The sequence below is a fragment of the Papio anubis genome, chromosome 19 (genome assembly GCF_008728515.1).
Source record: "Papio anubis isolate 15944 chromosome 19, Panubis1.0, whole genome shotgun sequence".
Lineage (NCBI taxonomy): Eukaryota > Metazoa > Chordata > Mammalia > Primates > Cercopithecidae > Papio > Papio anubis.
The window spans coordinates 67,635,809-67,658,229 of NC_044994.1; the positions used below are offsets into that span (position 1 = coordinate 67,635,809).

The following is a 22,421-nucleotide window of genomic DNA, read 5'->3' on the forward strand; positions in this document are numbered from 1 at the left end:
TTGTCTGAAGAACATATTTTGAATAAACCACCAACTCCTCATTGATTTGGCAAGTATCTAGGTTTAGAAGAACAGTCACTTATTTCTAATAAGATATTATTTATGAAATACCAACTTGGGCCATGGGTAAAGAATGTTTTAGTGCCGATTACTTCATTATTATAATTATGACCCAAGAGACAACTCAAGGAGCATAAAGATACAGTCATATTATCCCTTGCATTTGACATCTTGCTTTTTTTTTTCCAGGTAAACATATATTTGAAATGGTTTTGTATGAACCAACTAACTAAAATAAAACACTTTAACAATTGGCTAAAGTAATTTCAATTGTATAGGTTGCTTACATTTTCTAAAAAAGATGTTTTCCTTCAAATCAACATCAAATGTGATTAAAACCTGGTGGATATTTTTAATAATGTGTGACTAGACTATAAATTCTTTGAGGACAAGGACTATGTCTGAATCATGCATTTGTTTCTAGTATCTAGTATAACACATGTTTAATAGTATTTGCTTAATAACTTCCAAATGACTGAATTATTTTAGCTATACTAATGCTGCTATGAATTTTATAGTGCTGGTGTATGCATTATTTTCTGTTAATCAGTGATAGTAAGAATGCAAACAAGTAAAACAGTCAATTTGGACTTTAATCATTAAAAATAAATACATTCACCTAAAATTAAATGTAAGCATTCTTGTTCAAAATAATTCTTAGAGCTCTTTAAGATAGATAGTCTTTTATACTTTTTGTTTTGTCGATGAGTAGATCTCACTGTTGTCTAGCATATCAAACTCACCTTCCTTACCTTACATGGCTCTAATTCTTTCCTACATTGCTTGTCATTATCTCTATCCCCTTGCTCTGTCTCTGTCTTTAATCAGTCTATGTCTTCAGTATTACCTTGGTGGGAAAAGTCTCCGAAATATTATCCTGAAAACTTTTAGAATCAAGAGATTTTAAAATGTACACTCTGTAAACAAAAACCATATGATGAATTATATATTCTGCATACCAATGGGCTGACATTTCCAAAACAAATAGTAAAATATTAATGGAGCTGTGTTTTGTGTCTGCCTCTATGTCAAATGCAATTGTGTTTTTGTGGGACACTACTCTTTATTTTCCTGCGCAAGTCAGCTTTTATCTTCGCAGGGCTGAATATGAGTCTAAAGGTGTTCACCTGCTTATTAATGAGGAAAATGCACTGAGAAAGAGGAAGAGGCATTCCTAGTTTTGGGAATGTTTTGTGGTTTGTGGTGGGGGATGACGCCGGTGAGGAGGAACGACCAGTGGAATGAACACTGGTTGAAGATGCCTTCAGAAGGCTTATTATTTTACTTTCTTTTTTATCTGTGCCAAATACATAAGCGTATTATTTATGGGGGAAAATGGGCAAATGGGGACAGGTTCAAATACATGTTCGATTACTTACTTTACTTTTTTTTGTAAGCACAAAAGTCATTAAGTAGACTGGCATTGGTTGTTGTGGAATATCTGCCCTACAAGTAAGTGGGATGGTTTCGAATGCACATTAGTAATAAACCTAGGTTTGTTAAAGTCAGCATTTCTCAAGCCTGTTTGACCACAGACCGTATATTTTTCAACACATCTGTTAGTATCCTCTGGGTCCAGTGTTCCAGGATATATAACTTCCTGGAATGCAGGTATACAGCAGAGCTGCACCAGACTCAGAGTCCATTCCTGATAACGCAGTTTCCCTTGTGTGTGCACAGCATATACAGACGTGTACACACCTCTCACAAGGAGAGTTTGGAGTCCTGTTTTAAATACTTCTTAGTAAATAGTTTTCTCTGGCTTTTATTTTTGAAATACTTCCACAAATGTCCTTATATTTGCAAAATTGTCCTCGACAGACACTCCCACTCTATTTGATCACCCCCTTTTCACCCCGTTGTGGGAGAAAGGATTCCCCACTCTAAACAGTAGGAGATGGCGGGACCCATGACACCCAAGACATGACAGGGAAAATTAAACAGAGGTTTATTAATTAAACATACTCAGGGCCTCAGGAGAAGACATTGCACACCACACAGGGCCACATGGGGACTGCACTGAACGGCAGAGACTCCAGCAGAACCAGCAGGGGCTTGGTAGTGACAAGAGGTGGGGTGCCCCCGGTTCCCATGGGGAGGTGAGATTGTGTGCAGAACTCTGTGCACTGGCAGGGAAGTGAAACCTGTTAGTTCAATGGGGGGCCCAGTGGGGTGGGGCTGTTCCGGCTCATAGGGGAATTAGTTGGATGGGGTCTTTCTTGCTGCGTGATGGCCATTCTGGCCAGAGCAAGGATGCTCATGGTTAAGCTTCTGGGGCCCCAGGAGGCTCAGAGATGCCAGGGCAGCACATGAATTCCAGGCCTTCCAAGTCCACCTCCTGCAAGTGCCTCAAAGCCTGTGTTTGGTGTGCTCTGGGTGCAGCCGGGCAGCTCACTTGTCCTTATCCATGGCAGATGCTTCTCACCCATGGTGTCAACCTCTCTCTGTATCAGATCTCAGTGTCGATTCACTTGGTATTCAAAGTCAGCTCGAGTTTTATCCAACATAGCATTCTGGTACTCCCCTGGTATGGCTCCTTGCTGTCGCAGTTGATGGTGGCTATTCTACTTGATTCATTACATGCCATTGATCTTCGAAATTTTGATTAATGACAGGGAAACCTGAAAAGTTCAAAGTTTGACTTTGGTTCAAATGAGCACCCGGAAGTTCAAATGCTTAATTCAAACTGTCTAAGACTCTTGGATAAGCAAATGTGGTTATGCAAAAGTAGTCTGGAAAATCTCCTGGAAACAGTCCCTCTCTTGGAAATTTCTGGTATTTCCTTCTACTTAGGCCATGGACCATAAATACTACAAAGACTTTTTCTTTCTTTACTTCTGCTCACTTACTACTGGCCACAGCCCAGGTTCTTAGGTTTTTGGGAACAGCTAGGGAATCACAGTGGGAGAGCTCAGGGTGGCATTGTTGGCCATCACTCTTCACCAGCAGTACATGCATTTCCCATGCACCTGGGCATACAGAGACACAAGCCCATCAGGTCCCAGGGTTCAGGGTAAAGAGTTACCTGTTTATCCCTGGAAAACTGACTTCTTTTTCAGATCCACGAGAACGTGTTAATACCGTGTGAATAAACAAGTGTCACCTAGACAAAGCAATGAGTTGACAAATGACAGTGGGAGAAATACCCTCCAAAATGTACAGTTAACTCTTCTCAGCTCTCCCTTGCTTAATTCAGCCAGGCAGCCCTGAGTAACAGAGGGTCTGAGGGCTGCACTAAAGGCCGGCGGAGATGCTGGCTCTCAGGTCCACAGGGAAAGACTCTCCAAAAAAAGGGCTCTTGAATGAGGACATTCAAGGACCTTACCTCCTCCCACCTTACCTCCCAACACACTCCCTCTACATTCAGACCAGCGTTCACCAGACAGCATGTCCTAGTCACCCAGGTTGCCGGGTTTGGCATGCTGAAAGTTTTGGAAGGTACCAGGCTAGATATGGCAGAACACAGTTCCACGGGGCTCATCTGGAACCTATGCCAACCTATGGTTTGTTTCTAGTCAGTGACTCATTTCAATTTATTTGAGAACAAAGTATAGAAAACGATGTGTTCATTATAATGAGAAATTTTATTTGGATTTGGATTATCCTGAGAATATTTAGAAAAACCAAATTAAAATTTCGGACATTGGATTTGTGCATGTGTTTTAGGTATGTCGCAGATCTCAGGAAGCATCAAAATAAGCACTGAGCATCAACTCTGCAACTCAGAATTCTGGGAGAGATTTCGCTTAGGTCTTCACTCTGGGCAGACAGCTCATTCAGATGTTAATGATGGCTTGTTCACACCTGGACATAGCATAGGAGAACTGCTAATTACTCATACTGTCTCAAATTACAACAGTATTTTGAGTAAAACAAAATCCAAAGCCTCCAGCGTCTGATGAGTGAAAAAGGAGATCCCATTTGAACAGCACACATTATTATGGCATTTATAATATTGTTGCATTATAACCATGTTAGGGTTCAACTTTTTAATTAAGCAATAAAACATACAGTAACTTTGGATTTTAGTTACACGTTCTCTTAGAAGAAAAGACACAAATGTATTATTCCACCATCAATTAGTAAATTCTGATTGACTAGAGAGTTATTACGAAAGACCAATAGAGAATTTTGTTACACTGACTTTAATAACTTAGTTTTAATTGTTTTGAAATTAAAAGTTAATGTTTAAAAGCCATATATTTCTAGTTTATTTTTATAAACGTAACACTTTAGAATTTTCTTTTTCAATATGTATTATATGTTTATTTTGTATTAAAGTATAATAATTTTTAAATATAACGGCTTCGGAAGCTAACACACTGGCAAGCATCTAAATAGACATTTCTGTGCTACTTATTCAGTGGGTTCTGTTCAATTATGTTGATATCATTTTGATTAATTTATTAGACTTTTCTTTTTTCTTAGGTCTTTCCATGGTAGAATTTATTTCAGTAAATGGATACTTACTAGATTGACATGTAGCCATTTTTTACACAAAATTCTGCCCTACAGGTGCTAATACGGAATGTAGATGGTAAATATTAATGTTTTCTAAAACTCTTATCTCTGTCTCTCTACATCTGAACCTTTAAGATCCATTAGTGTCAGTAGAGGAATTGTGTGACCTTAATTCCTTTCCTTTAGAACGCTTGTCTCCTTACCTAACATGACTTATGGTGGCCTTGTGATTAGCACTTGTACGTCCATCTGCAGTGAGTTCAGGCAGGTCCCCTGGTGCTCAGGAAGGCTTGCTTTGCCTTGCACCCATGCAGGGATCTCATTTCAGCCAGTTGCCCTTTGGCATTACCTTTCATGCTGACTTTTCCGGGTACTGACCTGCCAAGCAGTGGACGGACGTCCAGGCAGGAAACAAGTTGCAGGAAAAACATACAGGAGGGGACCCTCTGGGTGGAGGCAATCTCACCAAATGGAAAATGTGGTTTCTCCAGTGTAACTTTCAGAGTAAAATGTAAAAGTCCGGAAATAGACGGCTTAGATAGCAACTACATCCTTGTTTCCAAGCTATTTCCTGGAAGTACCAATGGCTTTTTAAAAAGTATATTTTTATTTTTGCCTCTAAAAAGCCACTTCTTATTCCAGCAATACATAAAAGTCACAGATTACATTTAGAAAAGAAAAATGAAATTTGAAAGTTTTTTTACACTGTCACAGCCAAATAGAGGCCACATGCATTTACACAAAGGAGTGAATCATTTTATTTTCACAAACACAATTACTATTTTTGTTTTCTGAGATGGAGTCTTACTTTGTCACACAGGCTGGAGTGCAGTGGCACAATCTTGACTCACTGCAATCTCTGCCTCCCAGGTTCAAGCGATTCTCCTGAGGCAACCTCCAGAGTAACGGGGATTACAGGCGCGCACCACCACGCCCAGCTAATTTTTGTATTTTGAGTAGAAACGGGATTTCACCATGTTGGCCAGGCTGGCCTTGAACTCCTGACTTCAGATGATCTGCCTGCCTTGGCCTCCCAAAGTGCTGGGATTACAGGCATAAGCCACCGCACCCGGCCCACAATTACTATTTTTTAAAACAGCATCGTGTAGCCCACCATTGCACTAAATCAAGTGACACTCCTGAAACACATGATGGTGAGTCTGTAGCAGCTTTGTTTGTGCGATGCCACATGAAAAGAGCTGTAGCTCACACAGTGAGCTTTTTATATTCTCCTGGAGGGTCTCTAAAGAGAGGAAAAATAGAATTGATCAAGAATTTGGTGTCTAAATATTTTAACTCTTTGTAGAAGCCAAGGTAGTATGAACATTCTTAACTTTGGTAATTCGGTAAACACATTGGGTAATAGTTTCCAGGAAACTTAAAGTGTTTTCAGAAAACATAGATGCCACGAATGGGGAATTGATTAGATAGCTGAGGGTCACGTTCAAGAAGTGGTGCTACGTACCGCGAAAGCCATCATTTTCCAGACGATTTACAGTCTACGAAGCAGGAAGATGGTACACCAGATGCCTTCAGCTCCTTTCAACCACGATTGCAGGAGGGAATTCAGCAGAAAAGGCTTCTGGGGACAGAAATCAGGCATGGAAAGGCTGAACTTCCCCCTCCTCCCTGCTCTCCTTTCCTCTCCACCCCTTCGACGCCCCACCTCCCACCTGATGTGCCGTGGAAATGTACGTCTGTTTTGACACTTCTGGAATCATTGCTACAACTTTAACCCTGGCTGTCATTCCAAAGCTCAAAAAATGTGTTTATCCACCGATTCTGGGTTGAGACTGTGAGTCTGGATTAATAGCAGTAGGACTTGAATGAGCGACATCTCTAAACCTCACAGTAACCAAAGGCACGCCATGCATTGATGTCTCTAATGACCAGTGTACACGTGGTTTTGTCTAATAAAATACTTACCTATATCTTGCCATAAACAGCTGTTTTGCTTCTAAAAAGGTACGGTAGACGTGAACCACTCAACTCCCCTTGACGGGATGGCTGGCCTAGTGTAAAGCAGTCCCTGGCTAGCTTAGTCTCTGGGCGATGGGCCTCCATTAATGTTTTCTGTGATTCTCAGGATTTGGTTCATGCTGTGTGTTTCTTAGCCGACATTAGTCACATCTACCGTTACGCAGTGAGTCTATTTTATGTAATTTTGCGTTAAAAATTTAGGGTGCTAGAAGGAATTGTCTTGATTTGGTTTCCTGATCATCATGTATTCTCCCAGAATTTCTCCTCTCCCTTTCAACCACTGTATAAAAGTTTCTTTTTCCAGCATCAGTGTGGCAGTGAACTCTGCCACAGAATGATTTGCATAGGAATTATTACACTCAAACCTTGAAACAAAGCTGAGGGAGCTTAAAATATCACTTCCAGTACCTACTATCACATGTATATAATTAAAAACCAAACAGTTCTTTTTTTCATATCACTGATAGAACAAAACAGCATAGTGTAGATTCAGTTTGTTAGAAACCCCAGAAGATGGTCGCACACCATTGCATTAAGCTTTTGTCTTGCTAAGAAAACTTTATATATAATAAATATAAATAATAAAAGACAACCTGGGTTAAAGAAATAGATCCAGGAGCTGTTTTCCAAAGTCATCTGGGCCATATTCCTGCATCCAGGAGGGTCTCCCTCCCAAGCTGGTGTTTCTCTGTCTCCAAGGAAGAAATGCCTCTCCACATATTTGAGCATCATTTAGGTACACTAACCTTGACTAGCTAGCCCTTGGATGAAGGACAATGGAATTGTTTCGTAGGATCTGAATTTAGAGAAAGGACCACATACCTAATCTTTAATAAGAAGAAAAACAATGATAGGTTTAGTTTTGTGCTACAACTGTAATAGAAAGGTCTTCTAACAATGTCCTGCAGCTTTCTGGTTTCTCCAAGTAGGAAGTGCTCTCTGGGAACGAGAGCCACTGTAGACATCGCATTTGACTCATTTAGGCTGCTGCCCACTTAAAGCATCTTTCTAATCAAAACAGAGTCTGGGGATTAAAGGGACTAAAAAAGCCATCAGTCCACCCGACTCAGTGTCTGAATCCACAGAAAAATTTGCCAACTTTAGATAATAGGGCAGAGATTGTTTATACGATACAAGCTGTCTGAATTGATAAGTTATAAAGGAATTAGTAAGATGTAAATAACTTCACTCAGGTTCCCCCTCCCACCTCACTGAATACATAGTGAAGCTGGAATCGTTGTAAATTGTCTCAAAAATAAATGTCATTACAATGTGAATTTGAATGGTGTGACTGATTTATGGTGCTGCTGATTTAGTGCTTTTCTATATTGCTCGAGTGGTCGTTCTGGCTAGTTTTCAAATTCAAAGTTTTATCTTTACTTTGGTTTGTGTGAGCTACTTTATTCCTGGAACATCAAATGTAACATTTTAATCAAAAATAAAGGAAAACAATATCATGTGATTTCTATACAAATAAAAAAGAAAAGATAGAAAGGCATATTCATCAACATAAACGTCAATACTAAGATAAAACTGGAACTTCCTAGCACTCATGCATTTTAAGATAAAAAGAGAAGACTTTTAGAAAAAAAGCTTTATGAAATAAACGTACTTGAGAATATTAAAGAAACAAAGCTTTACCAATGAGCTAGGAAAAACTTAAGATTATCAATAAAATATATTTTGTTAAACTGAGATTAAGAAAGTAGAGTGTGACTTTATTCACTTTTCTAGGTCTTCCAAATATTAAGCAAATTTTATTTCTATATTCATTCATATACAGTCAATATTAAATTATATTCTATTTTCAATTCATTTATGAGTGTGTGAGTGTATTTTGTGGGTAAAATGTGGTATTGCCAATATTAAACTAATGCAATTCCTTTAGTGGTTTTGGAAGTTTGGGACTGATAACGTAATCGCTACTTTAAAATTGAATTCAAAATTTAAATTTGCTTAAATTTAAAATTGCTTAGTGCAGTGTCTTCCTTTAAAAATGGCTTTCTAACTAGAGTTGTTGTCGTCCAAAAAGAAGGTGTGCAATACCATATTCCAGTGTTTGCAGCTGCAGAAATTCACAAAATATTGGCCTGAGGTTTGAATTAGTAAGACCAATGAACACATTTTTAATCACATTATTTGCCTGACCTTGGGTAACAGATTCCTAAAAACATAGCCTTAATGTTAAGTTGGTTTCTACTTGGGGGAATAGAAAAAAAAGTTAGCATTTACACTTTTTATGAAAAACCCAATGCAAATCATTTTGAAACAAAATGTAGAATAAAGACTTACAGTTAAATGAGGCGATGCTTGCATAACATTTCATAAATGTCACATGTCTTTATTCTCAGGAATGACCTTCTAATCGATAGATTTACAGTTCTGACCAGTTTATAGATTCCATATTTTTCTGCTGGGGAGTTTCATGAATTGATGATGGTGTGACCAAGTTTTTATAAGAGGATCCAGGGGGCTCCCTTTGTGCTCCCATCCAGGCCCTGTGAGCCTTGAGCCACTCAAGTACTCATACAAGTACGGTCAACTGTAAATTATAATTTGTAATTTACACACTGATATCTCCAGAAAAAGTACTGACAAGAGGTTTTAAATCCAAAATATTAATACTTCCTTGCTGATAAAAGCAGTAAGAGGAAGAGGAGAAGGAGATGATGAAGAAACAAGAGGAGGAGGAGGAGGAGGAGGTGGAGGAAGAGGAGAGGATGAAGGAGAAGAAAGAGGAGGAGGAAGAGAAGGGAAGATGAAGGAGGAGGAGAAGGAGAAGGGAGACAGATGTAAACCTTTCTGAATGTCGTGTAAGATTCTACTTGGCTTTCAGTGACAAATATTGTATGTTAATTTTGCTAGGTGAATAAACACAGCTTTGCTTACATGTGTCTTTTCATCTGGTTATACAGTGTCACTTCTCGAGGGAGGCGAAGAGATGAATAAGGAACTTCACACAATTGAAGTCCCAGAACCAAATAATGCCATTAAACTGTGCAATTGCAAAAGCTGCCTATAATGCTTTATATAAGTTGTGCTCCTAAAAATATATTTTGCAGATGTCTCCAGGTATCGTATTCTTTATGATAGCAGTTATAACTCTTTTCTTCTGTATCTAAATCATTACATCAAAGATGTAGTTACTGTTGAGCTTTTAGGAGCACTGAGGAGTTCAACGCTTTGCTACTCAAAGAGTGGGCCTTGGACAAGCAGCAGCAGCAGCAGCAGCAGCATCCAGGAGTTTGTTAAAAACAGAGACTGTTAGGCCCTTCCTTTCTCTGCAGAAATAGAATATGTGTTTTAACAGGGTTCCTTTTGGTTGATTCATGAACACATCAATGTTTCAGAAGCACTGATTTTACTTTCTTCTGTATCTTCCCAAGCAGGAATATATTCATGCATAGATGGGCATTAATAAGGAGAGTTTAAATGAAGAAACCAAGCCATCTTATTGGAGTGTTTAAGATGCACATGCTCTGTTTCCAAGTCATGAGGTTGTTTTGTTATTTATGTGGAGCCATAAAACACAATAAGATTTTAAAGTCTATTTATATGCATAAAGCTGGCATACATAGTCTCAAATCAATGCATTTATTTTCATTATCCTTGCATAATAGCCAATAACCCATAAATTATCAATCCTGTCATCACAACTTTTACAAATCCTAAAGTTGGGCATAATAAACTTTTTGGATGTTTAAAACATTACCCTAATTATTTAAAACAATGAATTTTATCTCCAGCCCTTGGATGCTATTTGATCTGCTTTTACACATAGTTGTTCAGAAAATCATGACAGTATGTTTGCCCACAAACATCTGAATCAGAACCTATCCAAATCCACTGGATTATTTCAACTCTGGAAAATAAATCCCAGTTTCTGTGTGTGTTACATAGCAATTCCTATGACTCAGAAAGGCGATTTGACTAGATCTGCTGTTATAGCAGAGACCTAGCAAGAAGATGAGAAAGCTCAGTGGTGGAAATGTAAACACATTGTTGATGAGGTTACATTAGGCAATTTAAAGTATTACTTAAGTACAGAGAAGAGGTATCTGCTGTATTGCAAGACAACCCAAAATTCTTATTGATGGATGACTTGAAAGAAAGCATGGACTGAAACCAGGGATCAGAAAGTCAAAGCTATAAGGATCCACTTAAGTTAAAACGGCTGCATATTTACAACAGTCCTTCTCTCTCCTCATATACGCAAGAGCACTAATGGGATCTGAGACTTTTTTTTTTCATGGCCAATTGTCTTTCAGAATTGCCAGATTTTTAATTTTCTGGGACAGTGTAGACATAAACCTACATTAAATAAAAAATGGCAATCCAATTAAAATATGTAAACTATTTGTATATTTTTATTTCTTTTTGCTAAATTTAATCAATGTACCACCAAAATAACTGGTCAATGATGTATTGCAAAGTAGAGAAAGAATAAGGCATTGGGTCTGTATCTATTTTTGCTGTTGTTCACAAGGTGGCTCTTTAAGAAGCTAAGATTGTAAGAGCAGGTAGAAAAAAGGCGAACAATGTTTAATTGTCTTCTTGTTTTCTTTTTAGATTTGAGCAAATAGCTGGCATTCAATAATTAGTTATTAATTGGACTACACTTCTCAGCCTAATTCCTACTGTTGCTAGACAGCCACAGAAGTCCACCAGACAGGGAAGGCAATGCCGCTTAGTGCTTAGTATGCAGATCATTTTTGTGCTTAGGTCCAAATGCTAGCTTCTGTGCTGCGGGAATAGGAAACAGTTACTTGCATTCTGTAAGCCACATTTTTGTCTCTCATCTGTGAGATGGGCTTACACCTGTGTCAAAGGGTTATTTTATTTTAAGAATTAAAAATTATGTGTAAGAGTACTGAATATGATGCCTGAGATGCAGAAGGCCTCAATATATAGCAATGCTTTTATTATTGCCGAGGTTGCAATGGAAAAGTACCAGTACTATCTTTCCCTTCTCAGTGCTCAAGGTGCTGGGAGTAGAAAAGACAGATGGTGGAGAGGGGAAGATGCATGGACAAAGGTACCATAACTGTTGCTCTGGAAGTAAACTCTTGCCTTTATTATTTGTTCACATGCTCCCAGCATGTATGGGTCAGCAAGGGAAACTGCATGTAAACAAGTGGCTGTCACTTTGTAACCCCAGGAGTCACATCATATGCCACCTTCCAATAAGGTTTACTTTCAATAGCTAAATCCCGGCATCCTCTAGATACATTAAGAGTAAATAGTGTCTGTGAGGTTCATCCATATTGTTGCAAATGTCAGGATTTCCTTTCTTTGATAAGGCTGTGTAGTATTCCATTGTGTGTATACACCATGTCTCCTTTATCCATTCATCTGTTGGGCATTTAGGTGGATTCCATATTCTGGCTGTTGTAAATAGTGCTGCAGTAACATGGGAGTGCAGATATCCTTCAACATACTGATTTCATTTACTTTGGCTATATACACAGCAGTGGGATTGCTGGATCATATGGTAGTTCTATTTTTCATTTTTCCAGGAGCCTCCATACTGTTTTCCATAATGGCTGCCCTAATTTATGTTTCAGCTAACACTGTAAAAGTTCTCTTTATTTCTACAGCTTCACCAATGCTTGTTTTCTTTTGTCTTTTTGATAACAGCCATCATAACCGGAGTGAGATGATATCTCATTGTGGTTTTGATTTGCATTTCTCTGGTGACTGATGACGCTGAGCATTTTTAATATACTTGTTGGCCCTTAGTATGTCTTCTTTTGAGAAATGTCTATTTAGGTCTTCTGCCCATTTTTTAAATCATGTTAAGTGAAATAAACCAGACAAGGAAAGATAAATACCACATGATCTCACCCATATGTGGAATCTTAAAAAAAAGCTGATATAATAGAAACAGAGTAGCACAGTGGTTTTCAGAGTTTGGGGAAGGAGGGGAGGAGGGAAGGATGGGGAAAGATTGGCCAGTGGCTACAAAGTTACAGTTCGATAGGGGGAACAAGTTCTGATCTTCGGTTGCACAGTAGGGTGACAGTGGTGAACAGTAAGGTATTGTAGGTTACAAAACAGCTAGAAGAGAGGCTTGGGAATGCTCTAACCAGAAAGAAATGATAAACACTTAAGGCGATGGATATATTAATTACCCTGACTGGGTCATTATACAACGTATATGTATCAAAATCTCAAACTGCACCCTCATTCACATGTACGATTACAATGTGTCAATTTGAATGGATGCATGAAAAAAGTAAACAGTGTCATCACAAGGTAGGTAAATACTAAACAAATCCCAAGGATGTGCCCAGGCCCTGCTCCAAGTCCAGTTCCATTTTCTGGAATGTTCAAGAAAACCACTCTGACTAATGTTCAAGTCCTTTGGTTTCCTCAGTTGGGTAAAATAAAGAATAATTTCACAGAAAATACTTGGATGAATTTTTTAAAAAGCTGAAGGTTTGAGTGAACAGAGGGAAAGGAAGGAAAGTGTGTTTATTGCTGTTGGAAGAGCACATGACCTTTGCTTTATCACCCTGAAAAGTGGAACCCATCTATCAACTATTGAAAATGTCATTCCGTGACACAGTTCTGCTTCCTTCTTTATTTTAGGTGATGGCCCTGTGAGGTGCAATTATCTGTAGTTTGAACCTCAGGGATCTACATTTAAGACTCTCAAAATGGTATGTTTGGCAAATCAGGAAACTTTTACATTGTATTACCGCATCATCGACCTGTTTTGAATTGTGAAGATAATTTTAACTCGTTTTTCTTAGCCATATTTAAGACACTGTGCATCTACTTGTGTGAAGCTTGTAGAATGAAAAGAAAGCTGCTTGGGATGATCATGTTGACATATGCATGTTAGTGTGTGGCTCTGTTCTCCTGTACTCTTACATCGTCATCTGGTAGCATTCCAGCAAAATCATTCCAATTCATCACGTATTGTCTCTTTCCTCTTACTATTTCAAGATGAAAGTTTTCAATACTAATGCTGCAAAGTGAGTATTATGTTGATTTATGCTAATCAGTTTCATGGATGCTGTCATATTACATCGTTAAGCAATGGCACTGGTGAAATATTCTTGCATCTACTGTTACCGTGCAGACAGGCCAGTAGTGCCAAAGTGAAACATTCAGGCACCTGCCACCTTTGCTTTTTGATGGTTTCTGTCCGGCATGGATTTGCTAAGAATAGTGAGAAGGGAGGCAGAGCGGGTTTTGTCTGTGCTGTTTTATGTCATCCTAAAGAAAGAAACAGTGTCGAAAAAGGGTGTTTTTTTTGGTACACATACGATGTATTGTGTGTGCATGTGAGTGCCTGTGAATTTATAGTGACTTCATTGCCACGTATTATTTTCATGGCAGTACTTCTGTAAATGGTGTGTTAGTATCTCCTAGAGGAGCTGCTGGCTTTAGGATTTTACCACTAGCTCATAAAACAGTGAAGCTCTACTGTTAAAGCTAAAGCTTCAGGAGGCAGTTTTCAGAGATAAGTTTATTTTAAAAGAAAAGTCTACACGGGGAGATTGATTTGGCGGTTTTAAATGCTGCTTCTGCAAACCTTTTGGAGCTGTGTTTTCGCCTGTGAACATCTGAAGCCACTTTATAGGGAACTAGAGAATTGTATGGACAGAGGTATCCTTCCCGGTAATAAAGATATACTGCCAATAGAGTCAGCTCACGGGAAGCTGGTGGGTCGCCAAGGTTTGTCTTTATTGTCCCAGGCCTGGGGGCAGAGCCCGCCCCACTTCCGGAGTCTTGGGAAGTCCCTGGGGTCCTGGGCCTGCAGTTCCGGAACTCCTCACACAGGGCACTCTCCCTACCCATCGCACCTGTACCATCCGCTCCGGATGCATTGAGCGTTGGTTATTGGATCTAGTAAGGTCATTCGAAAGAATGATTTTGATTGGCAACACCTTTATATGCTGCCACTCAAAGATGTCATGTGCCTTTCGACTGCATTCCAACGTCCTTAGAGGTGTGGTAAGATCCGGGAGAGCAAAACGATTGTAGTGCCTTCTTAAGCTTCCCAACACGGCTCATGTGTTCTGTAGGTGACCTGCTGCCTCATCTGTGCCTAAAAGGCCTCCCTTCCTGTCCAGGTGACCATTATCATGCCAGGACAGTGGTTGATTGTCCACAATGTGCAAAGCATCTTTCCAGGAACTGTGAATTCAAGGAGAAACGAGAAACAGTCCTGGTCTCTGATGTTAACTCGACATCCACACACATTGAACGTTTACTGTCACTGGTTGAATACGCAGGTGGCAGGTGTATGCATGTGTGTGTGCATGTGTGTGCGGTATGCGTGCGGTGTGCATGCGTGCGGTATTGTCCGTGAATGCCCCAGTGTGCGGCATGTGGTATTGGGTCCAGGTGAACGCCCCAGGCGTCCAGTAACCCACGCGAACCAGGTGAACCTGCGTGCATGCGTGCGGCATTAACCAGTGAACCCGTGCGCCGCAGGTGGGTATTGTCCAGGTGGAACGTCTCCAGGGGTGGGGGTGTAATACGTCCAGGTGAACGCCCCCAGGTGGTGATTTAGGGGAAGGTGGACTGCCCTGTGTGGGAGACCAGGAATGGCCTAGGGGAGTGGTGGAAGGAAACAGTGGAATGGGGAAACAGACTGAGCCGATTCAGGGGACCAGAATTACTGTGAAACATAAGTAGTGGCGAGCTTCTTGCAGATCCACAAAACATGTGTAAATACCTAAAGGAGGGACTTGTGTTCTTTGATAACAATGGCTGAACAGATGCCAAAGGGCAACACATAATGTGATTTCACGGGAAAGTCTGGTCCATGATCTTTAAAAACTAATCACCAAGAAGGAGCTCTTCTTGGAGTCTTGTCTTCCACTTCAATATTTAACAATCATTTTCACACAGATCAGTTAAAGCAGAAGGGTCCTGCTTTGGCCTTCCCACCTGTTGTGAAGTGTCACCTCAAAGCCTAGATTTTAGCTCAGTTATTTCTCAACGAAAGCAACTGGAGATTCATTATCTACATGAAGCTTGCTCCCGGGCTCTCTTTTTGATCACTATATTAATTTAACAGGAGAACTTCTATCTAAAGCAAAAGGAACACTAGTCTCCTGGAAGTGGAGGATGCAATAAAGGCTGTGAAATGCTACCTCTGGGGAGGAAGTGTGGCCTGAAGAAGAAGGCAGACACCCAGGTCCCTCCACACCTGCCCTGCTACAGAGGAAAAAGGCAGCACTAGGCCACTCCACCTCTGACACCATTTATTTAAAAAGTGAGCCAGGTTTAACCAAAGAAATTCATTGATTATTTAATAGCAAGGACTTAGCCTTGGAAAAATAAATGTCACGCCACTGACAGTAATCCACGAGGAAAAGAATAAATGACAAACAGTGTGAGGGCACCCTTTCCACTCAGATTCCTTCCTTCTCCTGTGCTGTTTGCCCCTAGCTGGTGTTTAGACTCTGAGCTAGAATAATCACGATGCCAAGTACCAACTAGAAGTTATCACACTACTTTTCTTTTGATATTCATGATTTATTTTCCTAAAGAGTGTCTATATGTGTGGTTTGTAGGGCTTGGGGAGGGGGAGATGGAGAAGGAGGTCTGGTGTTTACCTCACAAGGAGCGTTATTCAAAGACCAGGAAAGAAACCCAATGTTTGCTGCAGCTAAATGACAGTATTTATTATGTACTCACAAAAGGGTAAAAAACGCTCCTGTTGATTATTTTGACATTAAATTGCTTGCAATACATGAGGGATTAATTATGACATGGCACACTTCATTCTGCAACCTGAATTAGCTGGAGTTTTAAAGAAGGGTCCATGTTCACAGTCTCATTTGTCACACGGTAAGAATGTGGGTTTCTCTGTGCTCTATTCTTTACCAGGAGATTTGATCATAAACTCAGTGGCCTCATTGAATGGAAGCATTTCTTACTCAGATCAAACAAAGATATACAGCCAGTCTTTATGCATCATCCTCTTCCATGCAGCCAAGCTTTTATTGACTTGACTTGTAACTGAGGTGTATGTTGAGAAGGTTCCATCTTGTCATCTGCCTGGAAGGTGGTTACAAACCCTTGCAACCAGCCAGTCTCCCCAGATACGTATGTGGGCATATAGAATATGATCTGCTGCTTGTCCTCAAATAAATGACTGCTGAGTTCTGTCGGTAGAAGGGATGAGGTCCAGGCAGGCATGTGTACCTATGGGAAGGGAGGTTGAGAGGAAAGTGTACCAGATGACTGCAGAAGACGATGTGGGAAGACCCTTTATGCCCTATGTTGTTGTATGACCAAGACAACTCTTGCCTCATCTTGTTGATTGAACAGGGAAGGAGATTTTCTAGTCCAAAGCCACTGGAACAGAATGCAGCTCTTCAACACACGTGCGGATTGCTCTGGCATGCTTATTACTCCTAGTTCCCAGACTAGAAGTAGAAAACCCCAGGCCTGGCCAGCAGACCGCAATCATCACTGAGAGAGGACAGAACTGCCGCGTGGAACGGAGTGAGCAGTGGTGGTGCTTCCTTTTCTGTGCCAGAATCTGCATCACCTGCAGGCATGAGAATGAAAACGCCCAGGCAGCTGTAGGGAGAAGTGTGGTTGAAGGAGTGGGGAGGAGGGCGGCCCAGGAGCTTCCTTTGCTATCATGAGTGCCTGATGGTTTCTGAACACTAGTTTTATGGGTTATTTTATATGGAATCCCAGTGAATACATCCCTAAGTAATTGAGAGAGCCCAGTTATTGAAACAAGCACAAAACCGTCCTAAACTGCTGAACTGCAGGGAATAAATGTGATGAGGGGCTTGGCTGGTAGTGGTGGCTTGAAATTTTCATCCATGGCTTTTAGAGCACTTTTACATTTGAAAAATGTTTTCCAATCATTCTGAGTAGTTTTTGTTTGTGATGATTCAGCAAGGTCACCTGAGATTGCCTCTGAGTGACAGATGACGACACCTGGGTGAAGTGGTTTGCAAGGCCACAGAACAGGTGCCTAGACAAATGCAGGACCAGGCCCACAGACTGCGTGACCCCAAATGTGCCACGCCCCACGGAACTCAAGGTCCCTTCTAAGGAGGCCCAGGATGAGGAGCTGGGAAAAGCAGGCCCCGGCTCTTTCCACCAACCACACGCTCCTGTTTGTAGCCGACTGAGAGGCATCTCTGTGTGTCAGCAGTTTGTGTGTTTTCTGATCTCAGAAGCCAACGAGTGAGACACATGGGGAGATTCCAGCTCAGAGAAGGGACGTGGAGCTCCAGGATCAGAGAATTCACAGGATTCTGCCCAGGGCAAAATTCCTTCACAAGAAAGAACTTGAGCCTATAGGACATGCTGGGGGATCTCTGTGGTTTGTTCACTCCACCCACAGGAACTTCGGGTCTTGTGAAAAATGTACGCGTCTTAACTGTGCAATATAATTTATTTAGCCAGAAAAATGATCTTTTATTTACAAACTCGTACTGCTTTGAGAGAAATGCCAGAGTCTCTTACCTTGGGGTCCACAACAACTGTGATTCTTGAAGGAATTTTCTCGTCCCACTCTGTTCGTCTGTCCTATTTCTATATCCAACATAAAAGAAAAATCCAATAGCATTGAAGTTAAATAATACATTTTTTCCCTCTTAGAACCAATAAATCTGTTTAAAGATGCATTACTACTTTTCTTGAGGGATAATTTAGACTATGTATCAAAAAGGAAAATCAATAGCTTTTTTTCTATTGCAAATAATTGCCTGTTTGACTCTTTTCCACTTTTTCTTTTTTATTTATTTTGGCTTCAGAATATTTCCACTGAGAACACCTCATGCTTTAAGCCTAAACTAGTGCGGGTTCTTACAAGACAATGTCTTCCATCAGAGGAGCCCCTCTTCTCCTGAATTTGCAGAGCTTCCCATATTCCATGAGAGAGGAAATCAGGGCAGGCCAGGCGCTCACGGGAACAGTCTGAGCTGTAACCGTAAACTAACAGACCTTGCCCACAGCCGGCAAAGCTGCAGTGAGTGAGCACAGCTCCCAAGAGCAGGCAGAAAAGAGTGCCCACTGTCTGACTGATGCCAGGGTACCGGGCTCAAGGCAGAGCTGCTGGCCCAGGAGCATGAGCGAGAGTTATCTTTCCTGCCTAGGTTTAAGCCAGTTGATTACAAAACTTCTTCTTGTATAAACTGTGGCCTGCAAGCCTCCATCCAAGGCCCCTCTTTAAGCAGTTAGACTGTGATTGGACAGCTATCTGAGATTTCTCTGCCCAGAGAATATCTGGTGGGAAATACCTAATAGGGATGATGAGAAGATGGCAGATAGGAGAGAAGACTAACTCTGGCTCCCATGTGGATGGACAGAACAGTGTTTGGAGATTCACATCATGTCTTGACCCAAGAACCACGGCAGGAAAACCGAGAGAATTCACAGATCCTTTGAAAGAAGTGGCATACCGCTGCACATTCCCTGAGACAGCTGGAAAACTGTCACCCAAACTATGAGAGGTGAAAACTTGCCTCTGAATAAACATCCCCACTGGGGAATCTGAAAATCGATATCAAGGGAGAAGGATTTAACCTTACCTGGAGCTGAAATGGATTTAGGGAGCCACGCAAAATATAAAAGTAGAAGCAGCAGCAGTGGGCAGAGCCTTATAGGCACTCCCAGTCTCAGCTTGAGCCCATCCCTGACTATATCTCACAGCGGCCTTCAGAGAAGGCACCAAGCAGAATGCGGGAAGGGTCACCGGCTATAAGAAGCTTGCAACTGAATTGTGCAATAATTTTGACTGGACATTATGTTTTTGGAGCAGAATCTGGGGGTGAATGGGATCTGCTGCAGATAGGAGATAGGAGGGCAGAAGCCTCAGCCGACATATTAGGCAGATGGGGAGGGGCTGAAAACTGAGCTTACTTGCTCAGTAGAGTAGCTTATGGCCTGGGGCCAGGTCTGAGTGTCCCCGCCCACCTGCCCAACACAGGCTGTCTGGAGATAAACTCAGTGCTGTTAGTGGAGCACAGTGGGAGCGAGACTGGCCGTGCCACCTGTGTGGGAGGTGGGAGAGACTTTTCGATGCTGACTTTCCCCACTTCCCTGGTGAACAATACTACTAAGCAGAGGTAGCTATGCACCCCTCTGGAATATAACCCCACTGGCCTGAGAACCACCCCCACATCCTCAACAGTGACTGTGACAATTCCCACCCAAGGAGACTCTGAACCCAGACCCATCTAACCCTGCCCCCAGCCCCCATCTGATGGCTTTTCTCTACCTGCCCTGGCAGCTGAACACAAAAGACAACCATTGCCTGAGTAACCAGAATACTCACCCTGGCCAACTTAGGGCAAGCTTCTATCCCCCTTCTATTACTGCAGTTGGTGCTCTCTTGTAAGTCCCACCTCCTGGCTAGAGGTCAACCAACTCAGGCCATCACAGCAACTCATGACAGAGTAACCCTGCTCCAAAGAAGGAGAAAACAGCAGTTAATCCCATAGCCTGCAACATATTGGCTAACCAGAGGCCCTGAGTCAGATCACATGACAACTTCACCAATCGTGTAACCAGCATTTAAGAAAGCCAGCACACAAAACGTATCTACAGCCAGGGCCTCTCACAGAGCCTACTTCACTCTTCTGCCACCTCCATCAGAGTAGGTGCTGGTATCCATGGCTGGGAGACCAGAACATGGACCACATCACGGGACTCTTTGCAGACACTCCCCAGCACCAGCCTGGAGCCTGGTAGCCCCTTCTGGGTGGCTAGATCCAGAAGAGCAATAACAACCACTGCAGCCTGGCTCTCAGGAAGCCCGATCCCTAGGGGAAGGGGAGAGCACCTCATCAAGCACCACATCTGCAGGACAAAAAAAATCTGAACAGCAGACCTTGAGTTCCAGATCTTTCTGCCAGTGGACAGTTTCTCACAGCAGAGACAACTGCAGTGCTTGGTGCTATAGGGAAAGTCTGCACCCATACCCCAACAGACAGGCAGCCTCTGTGACCATGAAGGGCCTTGGAGAAGGGGTCCTTGTTCCCCTCTGGTACTCCTCTGAATACATAACTGGGGCTTCTCCCACAGGAATGCAGCATGAAGGCACCTATAGACAGCCATTCTGGAACAGTCCAAATTGAGTGCAGCCCCACAGGAGGACCATACTCCAGATTCAGGCCTGTACGAGAGGAAGAATCATAATTCCTCCCTACTTGGAGAATCAACATTCCTATAGACGAAAAGAGGTGCCTGATCGAATAGCTAAAACACCAGGACAGGAGTGAGGCTGTTGGGTGAATAGCTTTGCTGCTGACCTGGGAGGGGAGCTGAGGTAGCTCTCACTCTTCACCCTGATAAAAACCTGGGGCCTTGGCCCACTGTTGGCTGTTACATCTACCCACCTGCCTTGGTGACAATGGGTGCCTACCCAGGGTTACCTCCCTGATTGGCCTGAAGACTGAATCATCAATGCAGTAAATAAAACAGCAGGAAAAATAATTAATAAATAGATAAAGTATACACCATCAGAGAATAAGATAAGTTTCAAGAGATTCCTGCCATTCCTACTCCATAGGAGACAGTGAACTCATCCACACACCCAGAATGTAACTGCTACAACGAGCATCAGGGAAAACCAGTGCACAAAAACTCTGTAACTAAGGATCTCATACAGAGTCTTTACCCCTACAGTCACCAAGAATCAAATTAGGACAAAATACACATTAAAGTCTGATCCTTGAGAGGGAAAAAAGAAAGAAAACAAGAACAAAAACCAAAACACAGTCCAATGAGAAATAAATTCAAGAACAATTTTAAGAAATAGTCTACCTAAATGACAAGGAACCAGAAAAGTAATTCTGGTAATATGACAAAACTGGGTTCTATAACACCATCAAAATATCACACTAGCTTCCCAGGAATGGATCAAAACCAAGAAGAAATCCCTGAATTGCTGGATAAAGAATTCAGAGGGTTAATTTATTTTTTATTTATTTATTTATTTTTTTTTTTGAGATGGAGTCTTGCTCCGTCGCCCAGGCTGGAGTGCAGTGGCCGGATCTCAGCTCACTGCAAGCTCCGCCTCCTGGGTTCACGCCATTCTCCTGCCTCAGCCTCCCAAGTAGCTGGGACTACAGGCGTCCGCCACCTCGCCTGGCTAATTTTTTGAATTTTTTAGTAGAGACGGGGTTTCACTGTGTTAGCCAGCATGGTCTCAATCTCCTGACCTCATGATCCACCCATCTCGGCCTCCCAAAGTGCTGGGATTACAGGCTTGAGCCACCGCACCCAGCCCAGAGGGTTAATTATTAAGCTACTCAAGGAGATACCAAAGAAAGGTGAAAACCAACTTAAAGAAATTAAAAAAAGAATATGGATGAAAAACCCTCCAGAGAAATAGACATCGTAAAGAAAAAACAATAACAACTTCTGGAAATGAAACACACACCTAAAGAAATACAAAATGTAGTGGAAAGTTTCAATGATAGACTAGAAGAAGTAGAAGAAAGAACTTCAGAGCTCAAAGACAAAGCTTTTGAATTAACCCAATCAGACAAAGACAAAGACAAAGAAAAAAGCATTAAAAAATGAACGAAGCCTTCAAGAAATTTGGGATTATGTTAAATGGCCAAATGTAAAAATAATTGGTGTTCCCGAGAAAGAAGGGAAATATTAAAGTATGGAAAATTTATTTGAGGGAATAATTGAGGAAAACCTCTCTGGCTTTGCTGCAAGAAGCTCAAAGAACTCCTGGAAAATTCATCACAAAAAGATTATCACCTAGGTACATAGTCATCAGGTTATCTAAAGTCTAAAGTAAGGAACCTTAAAAGCTGTGAGACAAAAGCATCAGGTGACCTATAAAGGAAAACCTATCAGATTAATAGCTGATTTCTCAGCAGAAACCTTACAAGCCAGAACAGATTGGGGTCCTATCTTGAGCCTCCTTAAACAAAATAATTGTCAGTTGAGAATATTGTATCCAGCAA

The 22,421-nt window shown here is 41.4% G+C and overlaps 1 long non-coding RNA gene across 1 annotated transcript; it reads right to left on the minus strand.

Annotated features, from left to right (window-relative positions):
• Nucleotides 1-5,560: 5,560 nt before the first annotated feature.
• On the minus strand, nt 5,561-21,206 carry LOC116271496. The gene is made up of 3 exons (XR_004180111.1): nt 19,772-21,206; nt 17,959-18,027; nt 5,561-6,103 (listed from the first exon to the last, which is right to left on the minus strand). It is a non-coding gene; the product is annotated as an uncharacterized LOC116271496 (long non-coding RNA).
• Nucleotides 21,207-22,421: the final 1,215 nt, after the last annotated feature.